The 21,276-nt window shown below is 21.9% G+C and overlaps 1 protein-coding gene across 3 annotated transcripts in view; it reads left to right on the forward strand.

The window, feature by feature from the left end:
• LOC122512455 (putative uncharacterized protein DDB_G0282133) overlaps window positions 1–21,276 on the forward strand; it is a 112,752-nt gene that overhangs the window by 23,613 nt on the left and 67,863 nt on the right. The window lies entirely within an intron of this gene.

Raw genomic sequence — 21,276 nt, forward strand, 5'->3', positions numbered from 1 at the left:
AAATCAAAAAATTTTTCTAAAAATAAATACTTCTAAATTTGATATGCTTGAATAGATTCACGCCCAATGCGTGTTGGAATTGAAATAGTGTAAAGCACTTTAATTCCAAATCATCGCTGCAATGTACCGTAACGATAATGTATTGTATGTCGTTTTGTATTTACTAAAGTGTGTATGATGAGTATGGGATTGGATAATTGAATTCCTGTGCTAAGCTAATTCACTCATTTGGGAGTTACATTGCGAAAATGAGTTTTTCAAGTTTATCACCGCATTGCTAACAAAATGTAAAAATATATTTCGCGAGAGTAATAGTTACTCTTTAAAAGCACTTTAAATTTCTTTTCACAAATCCGAAGATTACTAAAAATTTTTCATTAATTACAAAACTGTTAAGAAACTGCACTTATAAAATAATAACGATAATCAATTAATTAACATTATTATTATATTATTATCATCACATTATTTAGGTGATAAACTTTATATCACTTAAATTTAAATGAAGAAATTACAAATTATTATCTTAATTATCATATTAAGCTTAATTTTTCTAGCTATCGAAAAATTAAATATGACGACTCAATTTCTTCATAATTTCTAAATTATAAATTACATTTAAACATAACATAATTTTTATTAAATAAATATTTTAATACCTATTTATTTCTTCACAGGAATTAAAATATTTAAAATCATTTCAATATAAAGCCTTTTTGCAATTTAACTGTTTCTAAAAATTACAACTGTAATAAACTTCTGAAACTGAAACTGTAATATTTCTGAATAAACTTTATTCAGAACTTTAATCATTTTATTTCAAAATAAAAATTTTAATATTATTACAATTATATAACAATTAAAATTTTCAAAGATTTCAAAATCAAATCTTTTAAACTTCTCGGACTAATTTCAATTCAATCATTTAAAATTTAATTATTTCTCAAAATTCACACTAGAATGCTTCTAATATTGAATTAAATAATAAATTTCAAATCAATTCTTAATAGAAAGTTAATTATAATAAATAATTTATTAAATAATTACAAATTTCTTAAAATTAAATTCGTATAAAGAGCTTCATCAAAATTTTCTAAAATAATTAAATTCTTACGAAGAAATTCATTAAAATTTTTGAAAATAATTAAATTCTTTCAAGAAATTTAATTAAAAATATATTGGAAATAATTATTAAATTCTAATAAACAAATTATTAATATCAAATTTTTATAAAATTATCCAACAATTCTCTCGAAGAATCTTAATAAAATTTTTCCGAATAATTGAATTTTTCGAGGAATTGATTTAAAATTGTATTAAAATAATTGAAATCCTGTGATGAATTTTATTATTTATAAAAAAAATTGAATTCTTGCAAACAATTTGATTAAAATTTAAAAGAAATAATTGAATTCCTGAGAGAATAAATTTTATAAAAAACTTTTGAACTAATTTGTTTTTTCGATAAATTTTATGACAATTGTATTTTGAATAATAAAATTCCTATGAAAATATTATTTATCGAGAAAATTGAATGTTTGCAAAGAATTTTATAAAAATTTTTTTTAAAAATTCAGTTATTTTTTAGAGGAATATTAGGAAATTTCAATTATTACAAAAATTTTCAATAATTTTAGTTATAAAAATAATTGAATTTTTGCAACGAAATTTATTCAAATTTTTAATAATGATTGAGTTCCTGAGGAAAATTTTATTATTTATAATAATAATTGAATTCCTGAGAAGAATTTTATGATAATCTTTTTAATTAATTGGTTTTTTTCGATAAATTTTATGAAAATTGTATTTTAAATAATAAAATTTCTATGGAAATATTATTATTTACAAAAAAAAAAATTGAATGTTTGCAAAGAATATCATAAAAAAATTTTTTTTAATTTAATTATTTTCAGTAAAATATTGGGAAATTTCAATTATTATAATAATTTTCGATTATTTTAATTGTCAGAAGAATTGATTTTTTGCAACGAAATTTATTAAATTATTTAAAAATAATTGAATTCCTGAAAAGAATTTTATTATTTATAAAAATAATTCAATTCTTTGGTAGAATTTTATAAAAATCTTTTTAATTAATTGGTCTTTTCGAAAAATATTATGAAAATTGTATTTTAAATAATGGAATTTCTATAAAAATTTTATTATTTATGAAAATAATTGAATGTTTGCACAGAATTTTATAAAAAACTTTTAAAAATTTCAATTATTTTGAATGGAAGTTTAGGAAATTTTAATTTTTACAAAATTTTTAAATTATTTTACTTATGAAAATAATTGAATTTTTTTAACAAAATTTATTCAAATTTTTAATATTAATAATTAAATTTCTTAGAAGAATTTTATTATTTGTATAAATACGTGACTTTTTGCGAAGAATTTTATTACATTTTTTTAAATAATAGAATTTTGCGAAAAATTTTATAAAAAGTTTTTTAAATTATTGAATTCTTTTGGAAAATTTTTTATTAAATCAGCAGATATTAAAAGTAATTGACTTTCGATAAATGTTTGAAAATTTGAACCGTTTGAAAGAATTTTCTTAAAATCTTTTGAATTGTTGCTAAGAATTTTATTTAAATTTTTGAGAATAATTTTTTTATTCCAACTATTAGCGAATTTAAACTAGTGCAAATTCTCAAACATAGAAAATAGTAGCTGTTAGTGTCATAAATCTAAAAAAAGAAGTATCAAAATAGTAGCAAATCATAAAAAATAGTAGTAAATAGTAGATTTTAGTGGATGAGTACGAAGCTTGTATTTTATTATTGTTATTTTTCTTCTTTTGATAATTTTAATTTAAAATTTCCGATAAACGGAAAAAAGAGTTCAATAACTGAAAGTGTTTTCCGTACGAATTGGATGTTAAAATACAAAAATAGAATATTTCGCTTTTCGGCGATAAATGTATGACAAACGTGAAATAAATATTAATTCACAACGAGAAATATTATTGTCGAGTGCTTCTATTTCTCTCTATAACGAGCAGTTTTCTCGAGTACCTTAAAAATATGTGACTCTCGTTGATCAACTTTAAAATATTTAACACTGCACAGTATGATATACTTGTTATCATTATTTGTTTATCAATTTGCAAAAAATCACTCCGACACCAATGGTCAAAATGTATATATATATATTAATATATCTATCAAATTTTTTCTATATAGACAGATCAAACATTCAAATACTGAAAATTGAAATAGCTTTTACCATATTCAAAAAGCGTCATACACAGATACACTATTACCATATAAAATATATTTCATACAAAAATATCAAGCAAACCATAAAATAAAAAAATAAAAAAAATGATGACCACAAAGAAATATTATTTCAACTGCAGTAAAATATTTAAAAAAAGGATTTTTTTTTATAAAGAATTAAAAAAAATTTTCACAACAGAAGAGACTAATTAGATTACAAGAAAAATCAACTTCAATTCCATAAAAAAAATATCGCGGAAATACAAGAGTTTTCCTCATTCATTAAATTTTAAAAAATCACAATAAAAACATGTTCATTCAATATTATATACTCTAATGAATTTATATTCTTTTGTTCGAAAAGAATATAGAATATAATGACACGAGAGAATCATTTCATTGAATTCAGATATTAAAAATTTCAAGATGAATAAGTATTTGTTCACGTAAAAATAGAGACTAAAGTAATAAAATGTAAAGTAGTATTCCCCTTTACTTCTGTTTGACGAAAAAAAAAGAAAAGAAGAAAAAACATTTCCATTTCAACGTGCACAAACGATTGTAACTTTAAATTGGTTTTTAACTTTGAGTCCACTCACTTTTCTCTTTGTAATGCGCGACGATATTTTATTTATCGTTCGTTTTATATTATATATAGTCTGTGTGTGGGTGAACTTATAACATTTTTATAGTGCACTTCGCAAAAGTAACTGCTCTCTTATAAATATTCGATTTTGTTTTCTCCAAATTTAAACTCGCAAATTATTTTGTTGAAACGCTTGATTAATAATTCCGTAAAAATAAACTTTGATAACAAATAGTGATTATTTTAATTGTAGAATTGGAAATTAATTTCTATTATCCAAAATCCCCTCTTTTCCCTCTTTCCTCCCTTTTTATCTCCTTAAACACCTACAATCATACATTTTCTCCCCTTTTTCTTTATTTTTAAGTAGAACTTTACAAAATTGGAATTTTTTTTAAGTTAGAATAATTTTTAGTTATAGAAAAAAATTCTTACTTTCTGCAAATTTTGGAAAAAAATTTTGTTTTTTGAAAATTTAAAATCTTTTTCTATTATTTCTCAGAGTTTTTAAACTTAAAAATAAAATTTAGTTTTTTTTTCATCCAAGGCAATAAATATATAGTAACTTTTACCATTTACGAACTAAACCCCAAACTATTTAGAATTTTTGTCTAATATTGCACTATTTCCAGAATAAATTTTACTTCATTAAAATGTTATGAAATTTACAACAACAATAAAAATAATATAATAATAATACTAATAAAAACTTTTAATATTAAATTTTTAATGGAAATCTTACCAAGTCCGAAGTTAATTTTATTAATTTTTTACTGCAATTTACTTCGGATGTATTTACGGAATTTTAAAGCAAAAGTAGCATGTAATAAAAATTTTGATTATAAATTACAAAAAAAAAATTACAGTCTACGGAAGAAGATAAAGGAAATATTAATAAGTAACAGAAAAATTTAACAAAAAAATTGATTTAAATCTTTACTCTTGCTAATTACATATTTTCTGTAATTAAAAGAAAGAGTAAAATGTAAAATCTTTAATAATAAATTAACGTTTTACTTAATTTGAAAATAACAATAATTTATTATTATTATTATTATTATTATTGTTGTTATTATTATTATTGTTATTATTATTATTCGAAATGCATGTGTTAAATTCGGCAATTATTAGGGGATCAATTAAATTAGAGAAGTACGAGGAAATTAGTGCAGGCAAACGTATGGAGTCGATATCGAAAGTTCTTGTCTCGACATAGAACGTTAATCTGATGATTAATTGGCATTTACGTTTTGTGCGCGGTTAGATCAAATCGAATTGCAGTCCTGACTTTTTATCTTGCGCCCTTTATCGTCTCGGCTTTTACGATGCATTAGGTTCCTCAATCAATTACTACTATTTCGAATTTTCTGAATTTAAATCTTCATTTTGTTCCTTTTTTTAAAATATTCCTTTCTATTTTATTACCGCCACTCACTGACCCTAAACAATTAAAAAAAAATTTTTTTTAAAATTATTTTCGGTAATTTTTCCCCCATTTAGTTTTTTTTCACCCATTTTATATTATTATATATTGAATTATCTATATACACTGAAAAAAAATTATTTGATTATCAGGAAATAAAATTAATAAAATATGTATTGCTAATGTAAAATTAAAACTAGAATTTAGAAAACGAAAAAATTATTAATTTTTTTTTTTTTGATTTTTTATTTAAATTAAAAAATTTACAATTCGGTCAATTATCGATTATCAATATTATTTTCATTGTCAAAATTCTTTATTCTAATAAACAATGGTGTTGTGAAAATATAAACGGAAAATAATTACTTTTCAACTTCTGTTAATTAAAATAAAAATTTAACAAGTCAAGGGAATTTTAATTAAATAAATAAATTTTTATTCATTTAATAATAATTAAAATAAATGAGTAACAAGTTAAGAGAATTTTCATCCAATAGATAAATTTTTATTTATTTCATATTCTGATATTCGAAAAACTTTTCCTAATTTTTTTCCCTACACCAAAAAAAAAGCGGAAATGCTATAATTACATGGATAATTACTTCAGAAACATCTGATTAAAGAAAACAGAAAATTACTCTGTTTTTATTCATTGCCACATACATTTTACTATTTTATTCATAAAAATTAATTCATGACTATATTAAATACTATTGAAAAATTTCCTAACCAAAATATTATAAACACTTTTTGATAAAATCAAAAGAAAAAGATTCTCTTTCTTTGTCGTAACATTTAAATTCTCACGTATAAGAAAATGTTCGACGCTTCCATAAAGTGACATGCATCATGTGTCTAAAACAGAAATCATATATAAGTATTCTTGTGATAATAGTATTGTATTGAAGATTTCGAAACATTCTCTTGGATGTCTTCGTGATGTTCAACTATATTTAAAAAAAAAAAAAAAAAAAAAAAGTTCCATCTAACATGTAGCATGTAACATGCTGTAGGGGACAAGTCAAGTATCTTCACAATACAAAAAATCTCAAACAAGATAAAGTCAAATGTGTACCCACGATACAGCAACAAATTTTCTCTTTAAATATCTTCGAAGAGAGACACTTAAACCTTTAGGCTCGAAAATATTTTTGCGTATACAACAACTCTTGTTCTGTTATTTTCATTTTTAATTTTCTATTTTCTCTGTACTTTGTATTCTATATTTCCATAGGAAAACGTTTCACTTTCTTTCCGTTTAATTATATAAATTCTAATTCTAATTCTAATTCAGGGTGGCCACGAAAATTTAATTTTGTTTTTTCCTGATTTTCAGACAAAATTTGGACTTTTTCCCTAACTCTAAAGATTCTTATTCTTTATTTACGAATTTATTTAATTGTAAAATTATTCGAAAACATCAATAACTTCTTTTTTAAATAAATATTTAATCATTATTATTTTTCCATAGGAATGAAGATTTTCAAAAATTTCAATTTTAAACCTTTTGAAATTCAATAACTAATAAAAATATTATTATAAAACATGAAGATATCGAGCACTGATTATGGAATTCAGCTTAATTATTTTTGGGCTCTTCAAAAATACTTTACTTATTTAACAGTCTCGAATCTTTGGTAAAAAATCTAGAATTATGGAAAATTAGCAAAAATTCAAAAAACCGAATTTCTTAAAATTCAACATTTTTTTTTCTTTTTTATGGCATGAAGCTTCATTATTTTTGGGCTCTTAAAAAATACTTTACTTATTTAATAGTCTCCATTCTTTGGTAAAAAATTTTAAATTATCTAAAATTATCAAAAATTCAAAAAACCGAATTTCTTAAAATTCAACAAATTTCCTTCTTTTTTATGGCATTTAGCTTCATTATTTTTGTGCTCTTCAAAAATACTTTACTTATTTAATAGTCTCCACCCTTTGGTAAAAAATCTAAAATTATGGAAAATTAGCAAAAATTCAAAAAACCGAATTTCTTAAAATTCAACATTTTTCCTTCTTTTTTAAGGCATTTAGCTTTATTATTTTTGTGCTCTTCAAAAATACTTTACTTATTTAATAGTCTCCACCCTTTGGTAAAAAATCTAAAATTATGGAAAATTAGCAAAAATTCAAAAAACCAAATTTCTTAAAATTTAACATTTTTCCTTCTTTTTTATAGCATTTAGCTTCATTATTTTTGTGCTCTCCAAAAATACTTTACTTATTTAATAGTCTCCACCCTTTGGTAAAAAATCTAAAATTTTCAAAAATTGTCAAAAATTCGAAAAACCGAATTTCTTAAAATTCAACATTTTTCCTTCTTTTTTATGGCATTTAGCTTCAATATTTTTGTGCTCTTCAAAAACACTTTACTTATTTAATAGTCTCTATTCTTTGGTAAAAAATTTAAATTTATTAAAAATTATCATAAATTCAAAAAACCGAATTTCTTAAAATTCAACATTTTCTCTTCTGTCTTATGACATTTAGCTTCACTATTTTTGGGCTCTTCAAAAACACTTTACTTATTTACGCAGGGTGTCTAACAAGGATCGAGAAAATAATTCTCTGACTTTTTCCCGGACTTTTTACTAATTTTATTTCTGTTTTCTTGGGACAAAAATATGGTAACTGACATATTTAACAATAAATTAATATCTAATGATAAAAACAAACGATAATAAAAATCTTCTAAGTTTTGTTAGATTAAAATAATTTTCTATTCACAAAAATATTAATTTTTGTATAAATTTTTAGAAATTTCCCTGACTTTCAATGAAATTCTCTGACATTCCCTGACTTTTCCATGACTTTTCCCTGACCAATAAAATTCCCTGACTTTTCCCTGACTTCCCTAGCTTCCTTGACCGTTAGACACCCTGATTCCTGTGAAATTGGTTTTATTTATGAAAATAACTAAATGTTTAAGTTGAAAATAATTGAATTTTGGAGAAGAACTTTATTATTTATAAAGATAATTGAAATTTTGACTAGAATTCTTTTAAAGTTTTGTACGTAATTGAATTTCAGCAAAGAATTTGATTTTTTTCAAAATAATTGATTTTCTACAATCGTTTGTTACTTATTCAAAATTCAATTTTTTTGGATTTTTAACTAAAATTCTTCTATAAATCCATTTTTCTAATAATGAAAAAAAATTGTCTAACAACAATATTGAGAAAAAAATTCCCTGACTTCTTCCTGACTTTTCTTGACTTTTTCCCTGACTTTTTATTAATTTCATTTTTGCTTTCTTGGGACAATAATATGGTAACTGACATATTTAACAATAAATTAATATCTAATAATAGAAACAAACGGTAATAAAAACCTTTTGAGCTTTTTTAGATTAAAAAAATGATTAATTAACACAAAATTTTTATTTTTACATAAAGTTATATAGATATTCCAATTCATATTTTAATGTTGTAAAGTTATTTTAGTTATGAAAAAAATTTGAATTAATAATTTTTAAATTCTATTATTTTTAAAATTGCCAATTTTATTTAAAAAAGCAAGTAAAGAAGTTAGCCGCGTTCTTTAGCACGCAAATTGTTGCTAGTATAAATAATAGTTTATAAAAAATAAAAATTGCCATAATATTTATCCGCAATATAATAGTATCAGCAATTTCGCCAAAGATGTTATTTTTCTAAATCTCCTTTTTATTGGTCTTCATAGAGCATGTATATAGTGTTTGTGTGTGTGCTCGAAAAGAATGATATTTGCATAATATGAGAATCACTCGTTTGAGAGGGCAAAGCCACTTATTCGTCTACGCGCATTAGATTAGTATGTGAGAAAGATTCTTGGGGCGGAAGAACATCCGAATACGTAACTTCGGCCATAATAATTACGTTCCTGTTCGCCACGTCTCTCGCTGCTTAAGCAACACTTCGTTTTCAGTCTCAAGGGAACAACACTCACTTTTTTTTCATTCTTGTTCTTTCTTTGCTCTCTCTCTCTCTCTCGCTTCTTCGTTCTCTTTAGTTCTCTATATATAGGGTAGAAGTAGCTCCTCTTGAATTGGCCTCGTCGAACGACTACTTCCGACTCTACACCGGAAGGTTACGAGCTCAGAAAACTAGCTCACTAATTTCTTCAACGGCTGACACATCTCTGTAACTAGTAACTTTTTCCACCAATAACAAAATCCACCGGAATCTTATCAAACTTGTAGAACATGTATAAAAAAAAAATTTTGTGTGTCAGTAACACCAAGTGCTGCGTCATCTTTTTGATATGTGAACAATATTTTATTGCTTGTCATCTGATTTAGGGTTTTTTTTTTAATTTTAAATCAATTGCAGAGTTGCTACAAAAATTTAATTTTGTTTTTCCCTGATTTCCAGACAACATTTTTTCTTTTTTTCTAAAGCTAAAAAATATTGATTCACTCTAAAAATGATTAAATACTCAAAAAAAAAAATGTTCTATTACATTTATTTACGAATTTCTCTAATTGTAAAATTATTCGAAAACAACAATAACTTCTTTTTTAAATAAATATTTAATTATTATTTTTCCGTAGAAATTAATATTCTTCAAAACATTCAAATTCAAACCTTTTAAAATTCAATAACTTTTAAGAATACTGTTACTATAACTTCTTCAAAATTATTTTCATCAATTCAATTCAATTATTACTTTTTAGAATTTTTAACTAAAATTCAATTTTACACGGAATTTTGTTTATTCGTAAATTCTTCAATTAATTATATATTAGAAAATAAGAACATGAAATAATTTTTAAAAAGATTCAGTTAAACTATTTCAAAATAAATTAATTCTGCAGAATTGTTAGTTTAAAGTATGAAACATTCAGATTTTCAAAAGAATTTAAATTAAATCCTTTTCAAAATTAAATTATTTCTAAAAAAATTTACTCTGTAATGTTTTAGTGTTCAATTATTATCTAAAATTTTAACTGAAACCCATTTTTTAATCAATATTTATTAGAAAATTCTACGAAAATTCAATTATTTATTTATTTATTTATTTATTTATTTATTTATTTATTTTACAATCAATTAAATACAAAAATTAATATTTGTTTGAATAATTGAATGTTTCCCAAAATTTAATTCTCATAAAGAATTTTATCAATAAATTTTTAAATTATTAAATTCTTTCGACGAATTTTAATAAAATTTTTAAAAATAATTACATTTTTCGAGGAATTCGATTAAAATTGAAATTCTGCGATGAATTTTATTATTTATGAAAATAATTGAATTCCTAAAAAGAATATTATTATTTATGAAAATAATTGAATCTCTGTAAAAAAAATTGTATAGTTTATGAAAATAATGGTATTAGTAAAGAAGAAATTTATAACAAATTTGTAAATAATTGAATTTTTGTTAATTTTTTACTATTTATGAAAATAATTAAATTTTTTCGTAGAATTTTATCAAAATTTTTTTGAAATAATTGAATTCTTTGGAAAAATTTTATTAAAATAATAGATATTGAAAATCATTGAATTGAGGAAAATTTTTGGAAATAATTGCAATTTGGCCAAAAATTTTATTAAATTTTTTTAAATAATTGAATTATTGCAATAAGAAGTTTATAAAAAATTTATAAATAATTGTATTCTTTTGGAAAAATTTTTATTAAAATAGTAGATTATTAAAAATTATTGAACTGACAAAATTTTTTTTAAAATAATTGCATTCTTTTGGTAAATTTTAAGAAAATAGTAGATTATTAAAAATTATTGAATTGCAAAAATTTTTTTAAAATAACTGAAATTATGCCCAGAATTTTGTTAAATTTTTTTAAAATAATTTAATTTCTGCAAAGAGTTTATAAAATAATTGAATTCTTCTATTGAATATTCTTATTCATAAAAATATTTGAATTTATTTAAATTCTTGAAAATAATTGAATTTCTGTTAAGAATTTCGTTATTTAGGTATCAAAATAATTGAATTCATTCGAATAAACAAAATTTAAAAAAAAATAGTTTAAATGTTAATTAAACAATTATTGAATTATTTCAACAATCATTAATATTTTCAAAAATAATATTATTTTTCGAGGAATTTGATTAAAATAATTTAATATCTGTAAAAAATTTTATTATTTATGAAAATAATTGAATTATTGCTACGAATTTTATTATAATTTTTCAAAATAATTAAATTCCTGCCAAGAATTTTGTTTTCTATAAATATAATTGAATTCTTAACAACAATTTTCTTAAAATTTTTAAAGAGAATTGAATTTATAAGAAGCATTTTATTAAAATTCTGTCAAAAATAATTGAATTCTTGCTCGGAATTTTATTAAATTTTTTGAAAATAATTGAATTCCTGTGAAATTGATATTATTTATGAAAATAATTTAATGTTTGCTTAGAATTTTATCAACATTTTTTAAAAAAATAATTGAATTCTTTTGAAAAATTTTATTAAAATAGTAGATATTGAAAATCATTGAATTGAGGAAAATTTTTTAAAATAATTGAATTTAGGAGAGGAATTTTAATATTTATAAAGATAATTGAAATGTTGATGAGAATTTAAAAAAATTTTTGAAAATAATTTAGTTTTTGCAATCATTTGTAACTTCTCAAAAATGCATTTTTTTTTTATTTTTTTAACTAAAATTCTTCTATAAATCCATTATTTTTAATAATTAATTAAAAAATTTAACTAAATTCAGAAGAATTTGAAATAATACAATTTTTCAAAAATCTAAGTTCTTTAAAATTTCTAATTAAATTTATTCAAAATTGAAGTTTTACAACATTTTTGAATTTTTATAAAATTAATACCTTTTGAAGTTCATCTATTTATGAATGAAGTTATGTAATCAGAAATTATTGTCAGAAGTAGAAAAAATTGAAGTTTTTGTGGTAATTTCATAATTTATGAGGCAAAAAAAAAAAACACCAAAATTCAGAATTTTCTTATGAATTCTAAAAATTTAATTATTTCCAGTACTTTTAATAAAAATGCCTGACTTTTCCCTGAATTTCCAGACCTGTGGCAACCATGAATTGACATCAAGTTAATTGAATCGGAATTTTTAAATTTATTCTATTATTCTTGTTTGCCAGGCGAGGAAAGTGTATATAAATATTGATCCAGAAATTTTTACTTAATTGAGAAGGTATTTTTTCTACTTTTTTTTGTGACCTCATTGTAGTTTTAATCAAAAATACACGCGATGCACCTCCTGGGAGTTTGAATTCTAAATAAAAATAATGTTGATCCACAAGTGATAAATAGGAAATTCAGGAAGTGAAACCATGTGGGAATCAGTTTGAATATTCCCTTTCCAATTGAGCAACGTGACTCTCTCACCTTGCATCAATCAGTTCATTAGGAATCAATGACGTTTGCGTTCATCATCATGAATGACACATGTCGTATATCTGGACCAGTGACCTTTCTCTGATAAATAATAAAAATCACTTTTTCAACCTTTTGCCTTTTGTATAAAATATATAATTGGAAAAGTATTAGCACAGTTAAAAATAACAAGAAGGAATCTAGAAAATCGGATAAAATCCAAAGTTAATTGCGTCTACGTATATATATATATGTAGAGAGAGAGTTGGTAACAAAATTTCGAAAATACAGGGCAGCTAAAAATTGAGAGTTGCCTTCTACGTAATTTGAGCAGAGTTTCAATTATCTTCTTTTGTGAAACGCTTTTATAGTGAATAATTCAACTTTGTGATGGTACTTGTGTTCAATGTTGTCTCTGTGTGTGTATATAGTAAAAGGAAATAAAATCAGAGGGTGACCTATATTTTTTCGGGCAAAAAAAAGTATTGATTTACCCTTCTTTTTTTTGAAAAGTTGTTCAATTCTTCTCATTGTGAAATCGATTATATGACTTGTGTCATATTTTGTCTGGTTTATTATTCTTTATTTTTCTCGTCCGATTGCTTTCATGCCAAATGAAGCCGAAGAAAATTGATAAGAAACGGGTCATGTCAGATTTTACAACTCGACAGAAATAGTGTATTCTTTTGTTCTCGGGGAAAAAAGACAAAAATTTACAACAAACTCTTCATTTTAGAATGTGTAGAAATGTCTTTTTGATTTTCGATATTTAATTTAATCTCCTGGAAAAGAAAGTTTTTTTTCTATTATTTATAAATTTCTATTTATATAATTAATATTTATAAATTGAACGTCCTGAACGGATACACGTGACTAATTTTAAAAAATTGTAATAAAATTCTTTAAAATATAACATTTATTTTTAGAAAATCTTAAAATTTGATGAAATTTACAATTGTTTGAGAATTTTTCAATTTCACTTGGAAATTCAACTATCTTCAAAAAATTTTAATTACAATTTCTCAAAAACCATTTCTTTTCGAAATTTCTAAATTCGATTACTCGAAAACTTCAACAGTCTTTTTGAATTCATATTTAAATACTTTTATATATTTTTTCTGCAAGAGTTAAAATTTTTGAAAATTTCAATTTTATAAACATTATGAAATTTCATCACTTTTAAAAATGACAACAATTTTAATTGAAAAATTAAAAAATTAATTCTTCTAAAATTTAATTCTTTTCTAGAACTTTTAACTAAAATTATTCAAAAATCAAGTCTTTAAAAATAAAAATTTTAAATCTTTCAAAATTTAATATTTCTATAAATTTTTAGTACAATTCATCCAATATTCAATTATTTTCCAGAAATTTTTTAACCTAATTTCTTTTCTAAATCTATTATTTTTAATAATTTTCAGAAAGTATCTTAAGAATTCAATTATTCAAAAAAGAAGAAAACAGTTCACTTAAATTACAATTTAAAATCAAATTATTTTCAATTTAATTTTACAAAATTTCGATCATTTAAAAATTTTTCAATTAACTGTATATTAAAAAATTCAACTGATTTAAAAAAAAAAATTAATTGGAATTTTTTGAAAAAGGGAATTGTTCAGAATTTTGAAATTTAATTAGAAATTCCTCCTGCAACTTTTCAAAAATTCAATTTCTAGAATTTTTAATTAAAATATTTTTTAAAATCAATTATTTTGAATAATTTTCAGAAATTTTTTCGACAATTTAATTATTGAAATACAAAAAATCAATTTTTTTTATTTGATTTAAATAACTGATTACTTATCTATTATTAAATAAACATTTACTTGAATTAAACAATTTTCATTTAAAATTTGCAAAAATCGTGATTCTAAACAATTACCCAATTTTCTTTTTAAAAATTTCTACTGCACTGAAAAAATGTATTTGATTCAAATAACTGATTATTTATCTATTACCAAATAAATATTTACTTGAAACAAATAATTTTTATTTAAATCAACTTTTAAACCAATAAATTTAGTGTTTGAAGCAAATACAATTTTATTGATATAAATAAAAATTATTTGATTTAAGGAAATATTTGTTTTGTAATAGACAAGTAATCGATTATAATTAAATCAAATAATTTTTTTTCAGTATATAACTCTTTATATGGAAGAAGATAATTTTCTCTAAAATATAGCAAAAGTCTTAACGAAAACAACTAAAAATTTCGCTAATATAGCAAAATTTGTAGTTGTTCAAGAATTAAAATTTTTAGCGTGTAATTAAATTTTTAATTCAATTGCAGTTGTAATTTTTAAAAATAATTAAATTCAGAAGGTTTGAAATTGACATTTTTGAAATTTTAATTCCTGCGCGGAAAAATAAACAACATTAGTTTTACTAAGTAATTATAATAATTATTTATTCAAATATTTATTTAAAAAAATTTACTAAATAAATATTTGCGTAATTAATTATTCAAATATTTATTTAGAAAAATTTACTAAATAAATATTTGCATAATTAATTATTCGAATATTTATTTATCAAAACTATTCGAATTACTGTATAGAAACTGAATATAAAAGAAAAGAAAAATTCTAAATATTTTGCTAATTCAATTTATTTTATATGAAAATAAATTTTCTCTATATTATCCATTTTCAATATTCCTTTATAGCAGATATTGACTAAAAGAGTTGAACCAAATTTTTCGGAGGCACTTTTTCCAAGAGAACACGTTTAACTTTTGTGAAGTTAAAGAATGGAAATAGACGCAAACCCATAGAGCCAAGTATTTTTATATAGAGATGCAAGAAAACTCGATAAACACTCCTTTTGTGCCTGCTTGATACACGTACCTGTTGTAAAAAGTGTAATTTTATTGGTCATGCTGGTCTCGGGAAAATCGAGGCACGTGTATATGTGTGTTGTGCTATAACACAACTGAAAGCATTGAAGAAATTGAATTTCAAGACTCGCAACATATAGACCATAAGTTCCGCAAAAGTCACATTTCATATACTCGGTATAAGCTTTTTTTTTTGCAGACAAACGCCAATTTTTTAAAAAAGAGGAGACGATACAAATAACGTATAGACAGTATATCACATACTCGTATAGATGATTTTTCTGCGAAAATTGCAACCGCAACGATATTTTATATAAAACACGATACACAACCTTCTTGTGTATTATATTTTTTCAATACACCCTCTGAAGAGAAAAAAAAAATTGTGTGCGCAAAAAAGAAAAAGGTAGTAAATAATGTTTGAGAAATTAATTAAAAAAGTAAATAATTAATTTTTTTTTTGAAAAATAATAAAAAAATACCTTTAAGATTTAATAATTGTTATATGGAGTACTAACTACAAAGGACGTTTGTAAAAAGTCATTAGTGATAATTGAAAAATTTTCCTTCGATATAAATTCTCCGGTCTCGAGGTTTTTTTTATTTTTATTTTTTGCTGTGAAGAGAATTCACAAAGGTGCCTTGTGTGAGTAACGAAAAAGTAGAATACTGAGGGTTCTTTATTGCGTAGCAATATAAAATTGCTGTGAGCATGGAAACTTTGACTTCGCAAGCAGTTTACCCTATACACTTGTTTCCTCCATACTCAACTTCTTTCTTTCTTTCTTTCTTTCTTTCTTTCTTTCGTTCTCTTTTTCTCCTTCTTTTTTCCACTTGTTGGAAAATTGCACCTGCTACAACAATTTCTGTATGTGTGTGATTCTCTGAATGCACATGAGTTCATCTCGAACATTATTCGACAACGCGAATTTCCGATATTGGAATTAAACTTAATTCCTTGAATTTCAACGATCTCCGCTTTGGGAAATTACTAAATTTATCGTGCAAAGCTGATTTCCATAACAATTGGACTAATTTCTAATCAATTATGGTTTTTTGGAGAAGGACATATTTTTGATTGTATCTTTTCTGAAAGTTCAAGGATTATAATAAGTATTCATGTCGCGTAAATATTTAGTTTCTCTTTTTGTTAAAAGAATTTATATATTATTTTTTTATACTGAAAAAAAGATTTATTTGATTCAAATAAACGATTAGTTTTCTATTATCAAATAAATATTTACTTGAATTGAATACATTTTTTTTACACTGTAATATTCAGGGCCAAATCGTTCACGGTTTTACTGTTAATTAATTACTCAAATATTTATTTAGTAAATATTACATAAATATTTGAATAACTAATTACTCAAATATTTATTCAATACATTTTTCTCAATAAATATTTGAATAAATAATTATTTAAATAATTTTTATTGAATTAATAATTATTTAAATAATTATTTAGTGAATTTATTGTCATTCAATTTTTCCATGCAGGAATTAAAAATTTAAAATTGTCAATTATTTTGAATTTAATTTTTTTTCAAAAATTACAACTATAATCGAATAAAAAATTTAATTACACGCTAAAAATATTTTACCTGGAACAACCACAAATTTATCATTACATTAGCGAAATTTTTAGTTGCTTCATTTAAGACTTTCGTTATTTTAGAGAAAATTATCGCTGTTTCAGGAGAAATTTTTTTTCCGTCTATTTTATAAAATTTTTTATTAAACTTCTTCTCTAAAATCAATTCTTTTGAAAAATTTTTCGAATGTTCTTCGAGAATTCAATTATTTAAAAACAAAAATTCATACTTTATAATACTTTATCTTTATAATTAGGTATAAATAACTTTATAATAGTAACTTTTCATAATTTTTTTAAAAAATTTTATGGTGAATTATTAAAAATATTGAAAATAATTGATCTTTAAAAAATAATAATAAAAAAATAATTAAAATGATTTTTTTAAAATATTTAAGTAAAATTTAAGTAAAATTTAAGTAAAACTTTTTAAAAGAATTTTTGGAAAATATTGCAAAATAATGAAGTCGTTGAATAATTTTTATTACAAATAATAAAATAATGACTTGTTCAAAAATTTAAATAAAAGTTTTTTGTGAATCCTTTAAAAATGTTAATGTCTTTATTTTGAGAAAAAGGAATTTTTTTAAATTATGATAATAACAGTTTAAGAATTAGTTCTTTAAAAATATTGCAATGTAATTTTTCGAAAATAATTGAATTTGTTAGAAAAAATTTTGAACAATATTTAAAGAACTTCATAAATTTTTTGAAGAACTTTGTTTAACAATTTGTTTAATGATTAGATAAAAACTAAGAAATCTATTTCTTAACAATTATTTAAATTTTGATTAATAAATCCAATCATTTCAAAAATTTTTTAAAAAACTTCTTCAAAAAATTTTTTAGTTTTTTTTAAATTGTCCGAAAATTGTTTTGTTCCTAGAATTTTTTTTATCATAATTTTGAAAAATTCAATTTTTTTCAAAATAAGTGAATTTAAAATGTGAAATTAAAATCTTATAAAATTTAATTCCTTAGTATTTTATTGTTTGTAGATATTTGAATTTTCTGGAAAATGTAATTAAAAATAATTGAGTTTAAAAAAATTATAATGAAAACATTCTAAAAATTACTATTTAAAAAGAAACATAATACAATTTCTTGAAGTTATTTTTCAATTGAAGATTTTTTATTGAAATTTTAGAGAATTCAACTCTTTTTCGAATTTGTTATAGAAATACTTCGAATTTTTAGTTTTCAAAGATTATAATGAAATACTTCAAAAAAAAAAAAATCAATTACTTTCAATAAAATTTCACAAAATTTCAATTATTATTCAAAAACGTTTTTATAATTATAAATTTTATAAGTAATGTCAAAAAATTATTCAAAAATAATATTTGAAAGATTTTACTACGCAGTTATAATTGCATTCTCCAAAATTTCTAAGAATAATTCTAAAAAATAGATTTTTTAAAAAAATTTTAATGTATTTTTGTAGATTTAAAATTTTCGGAAAGATGTAATTAAAAATACTGATAATTTAATTTCATAAAGTCACGAGAAAAAAAATTCGAAGCTTCAATTTTTTAATCAAATATTTTAATATAATTTTTGTAAGTTAATTTTCATTTGGATTTTTCATTAAAATTTCAACTACCTAATTCAATTATATTTTCCATATTTGCTATTAAAATTATGATAAATTTGATTTTTGAAAATTCATAACGAAAATTTAATAGAGAAAATTCTACCATAGAGAGGAAAAAGTAAATTCATAAATTAGTTAGAATCGGTATGATTTAATAACATCGGGCTAATTAGTGAGTCAAGTATACACTAGAATATTGTTGAAAGAGCGAACAGAATTTGGAATTATACTCATAATATTATATGCAAGTGAAAAGGAAAATTTATGATCTCGTGTTTTGTGAGTAAATTGATGTTATTTTCATACGTGTGTTTATAATGTTAAACCCGAGAAAACAACCGAAAATAGAGAATTTTTGGGAGAGAGAGAATTCATACTCGTTCGCAATACGTTTATGACTCTGTGGATGGACAAAAACATCCGGATAGTTCCATATATATATATATATATATATACGTATATTGTCGAACGAATAATATAACGCACCGAACCAAGCGAAACTTTAACGATCGAGGTAAATTCAAAATTTATCTACATCGACAGAAAAGTGCCATAAGCTCTCATAAAGTCCTTATAGAAAGCCTTGTTTAAACTTTCTCAAATATGTGAATTATTACAAGCCTCGTAAAGTTTAAAGGACAATTTCCCCGACACGCAACTCGCTCGTGACAAGGGACTCGAGAGGCGTTGAATTTGTGGACAATAAATAATCTAATAAGGCAGACATTATGAAATCCTCAAATTATAAAATGAAGACACTGTTAAATTTACGACACTGTGTAAATTTTATTTTACTTTAATAAACATTGAATATATATTCTTCGGAATATATTGTTGTTCTTACAATGTTTCACTTTAACGACTGCATATCTGTACAATTTTTCTAAGAATATCAAATTGAGACAAAAAAACGTATCAAAACATTGCTTCGCAACAATTTTGATACGCTTTTTGTCTCAATTTGATATCCTTAGAAATTTAAATTCAGAAAAAATTAGTCTGAAATAATTCGGAAATTGGAACCTATTTCGATTCAAATACATCATCATTAGTATAAATTTACTTTGCACAGTGAGATGTAAATTATGTGAGTAAACTATGTAAGAAATCTGGTTTTAGTTCTCAATAATCCGGGATAAATACACAATTAAGCGAAGGTAAATTTTGCTCTCTGAGAAATAAATTATTACCTATTACTGTTCGTGACCTAAAATTAAGTGCGAATTTCTAAAGTAGATACAAATTTTAGATTATTCCGGATTCACTTCGGATTAAGATTTCTAACCGGACGTTTAGTTATTAAACAAGAAATGGATTACGAATTCTAACATAATTTCGGATTTAGATTTTTTTCCTCAAATTAAATCCGAATGATTGCCAATTCAAAGCTTCTTTACGACTCTTAGAATTTTCAGTCTTCGGATTTTATGATGGAACTAAAATATTTTACTTTTCAAGTTTATTGAAATAAATAAATAAATATTTAATAAATATTTATTTATTAAAAAATAGTAAATATTTATTTATTAATAAATAGTAAATATTTATTTATTGTTAAATAATAAATATTTCAATACATTAAATGTTTCAATAAAAACAAATTTTAAATCCTGGGGAAAAATTGGTATCTATTTTTCCCTAGGATTTAAAATTTGTTAAAGATAATATATTAATAAATGTTTTTTTAATAAAAATTTAAATATTATTACAGTTTTACAGCAATTAAAATTTTCAAACATTTAAATTTAAACATCTTTTGAAATTTAATTACTATATAACACTTCTAAATATTTAATCCTTATCTACAATTTTAACTGAAATTCATTTTTAAGTCAATTTTGTTCTTATTAGAAAGTTCTACAAGAATTCAATCAATTAAATACAAAAATAAAAAAATTATTGAAGAATTAAATATTTCTTAAAATTGAATCCACATAAATAATTTTATTCAAATTTCTTCAAAGAATTGAATTCTTTCGTCGAATATTGTTAACATTTTTAAAAATAATTACATTTTTCGGGGATTTCATTTAGAAAATAAATAAATTCCTGCGAAGAATTGCATTGAAATTAAATATCCAAAATAATTGATTTTCCAAGAAGAATTTTAATATTTACGAGAATATTTGAATTCTCAAATATTTTTTCGTTAAAGTTTATTAAAATTTTATTAAAAATAATTCAATTCTTATATAGAAAATTAGAAATTCACTAAAATTTTTAAAAATAATTGAATTTCTGGGAAGAATTGCTTTAAGAATTTTGAAAATAATATTCAATTCTTTTAAGAAGTCATTTATTCAAAATGTACTGAAAATAATTTAATTTCTGCGAAAAATTTTTAAAAAATTTATAAAAATAATTGCATTTTTTGGGGAATACATTTAAAATTGTATTAAAAATTTAAAAATAATTGAAATTCTGAGATAAATTTTATTATTTATGAAAATAATTACATTCTTGCAAAAAATTTTATAGAAATTGTATTTAATTATTGATTTTAATGCAAATATTGTATGAAAATTGTATTTTAAATAATTGAATTACGAATTGTATTAAAATTTATTATTAAAAAGTATTAAATTAAAATAAATAAATTAATTAAAATAAAATAAATTAAAATTTATTAAAATAGTTTTACGACAATAATTGTAATTATAATCGTATTATGACAATAATTGAATTTCTGCGAAGAATTTTATTATTTACGAG

Source organism: Leptopilina heterotoma, unplaced genomic scaffold (genome assembly GCF_015476425.1).
Source record: "Leptopilina heterotoma isolate Lh14 unplaced genomic scaffold, ASM1547642v1 Lhet_99, whole genome shotgun sequence".
Classification (NCBI taxonomy): Eukaryota; Metazoa; Arthropoda; class Insecta; order Hymenoptera; family Figitidae; genus Leptopilina; species Leptopilina heterotoma.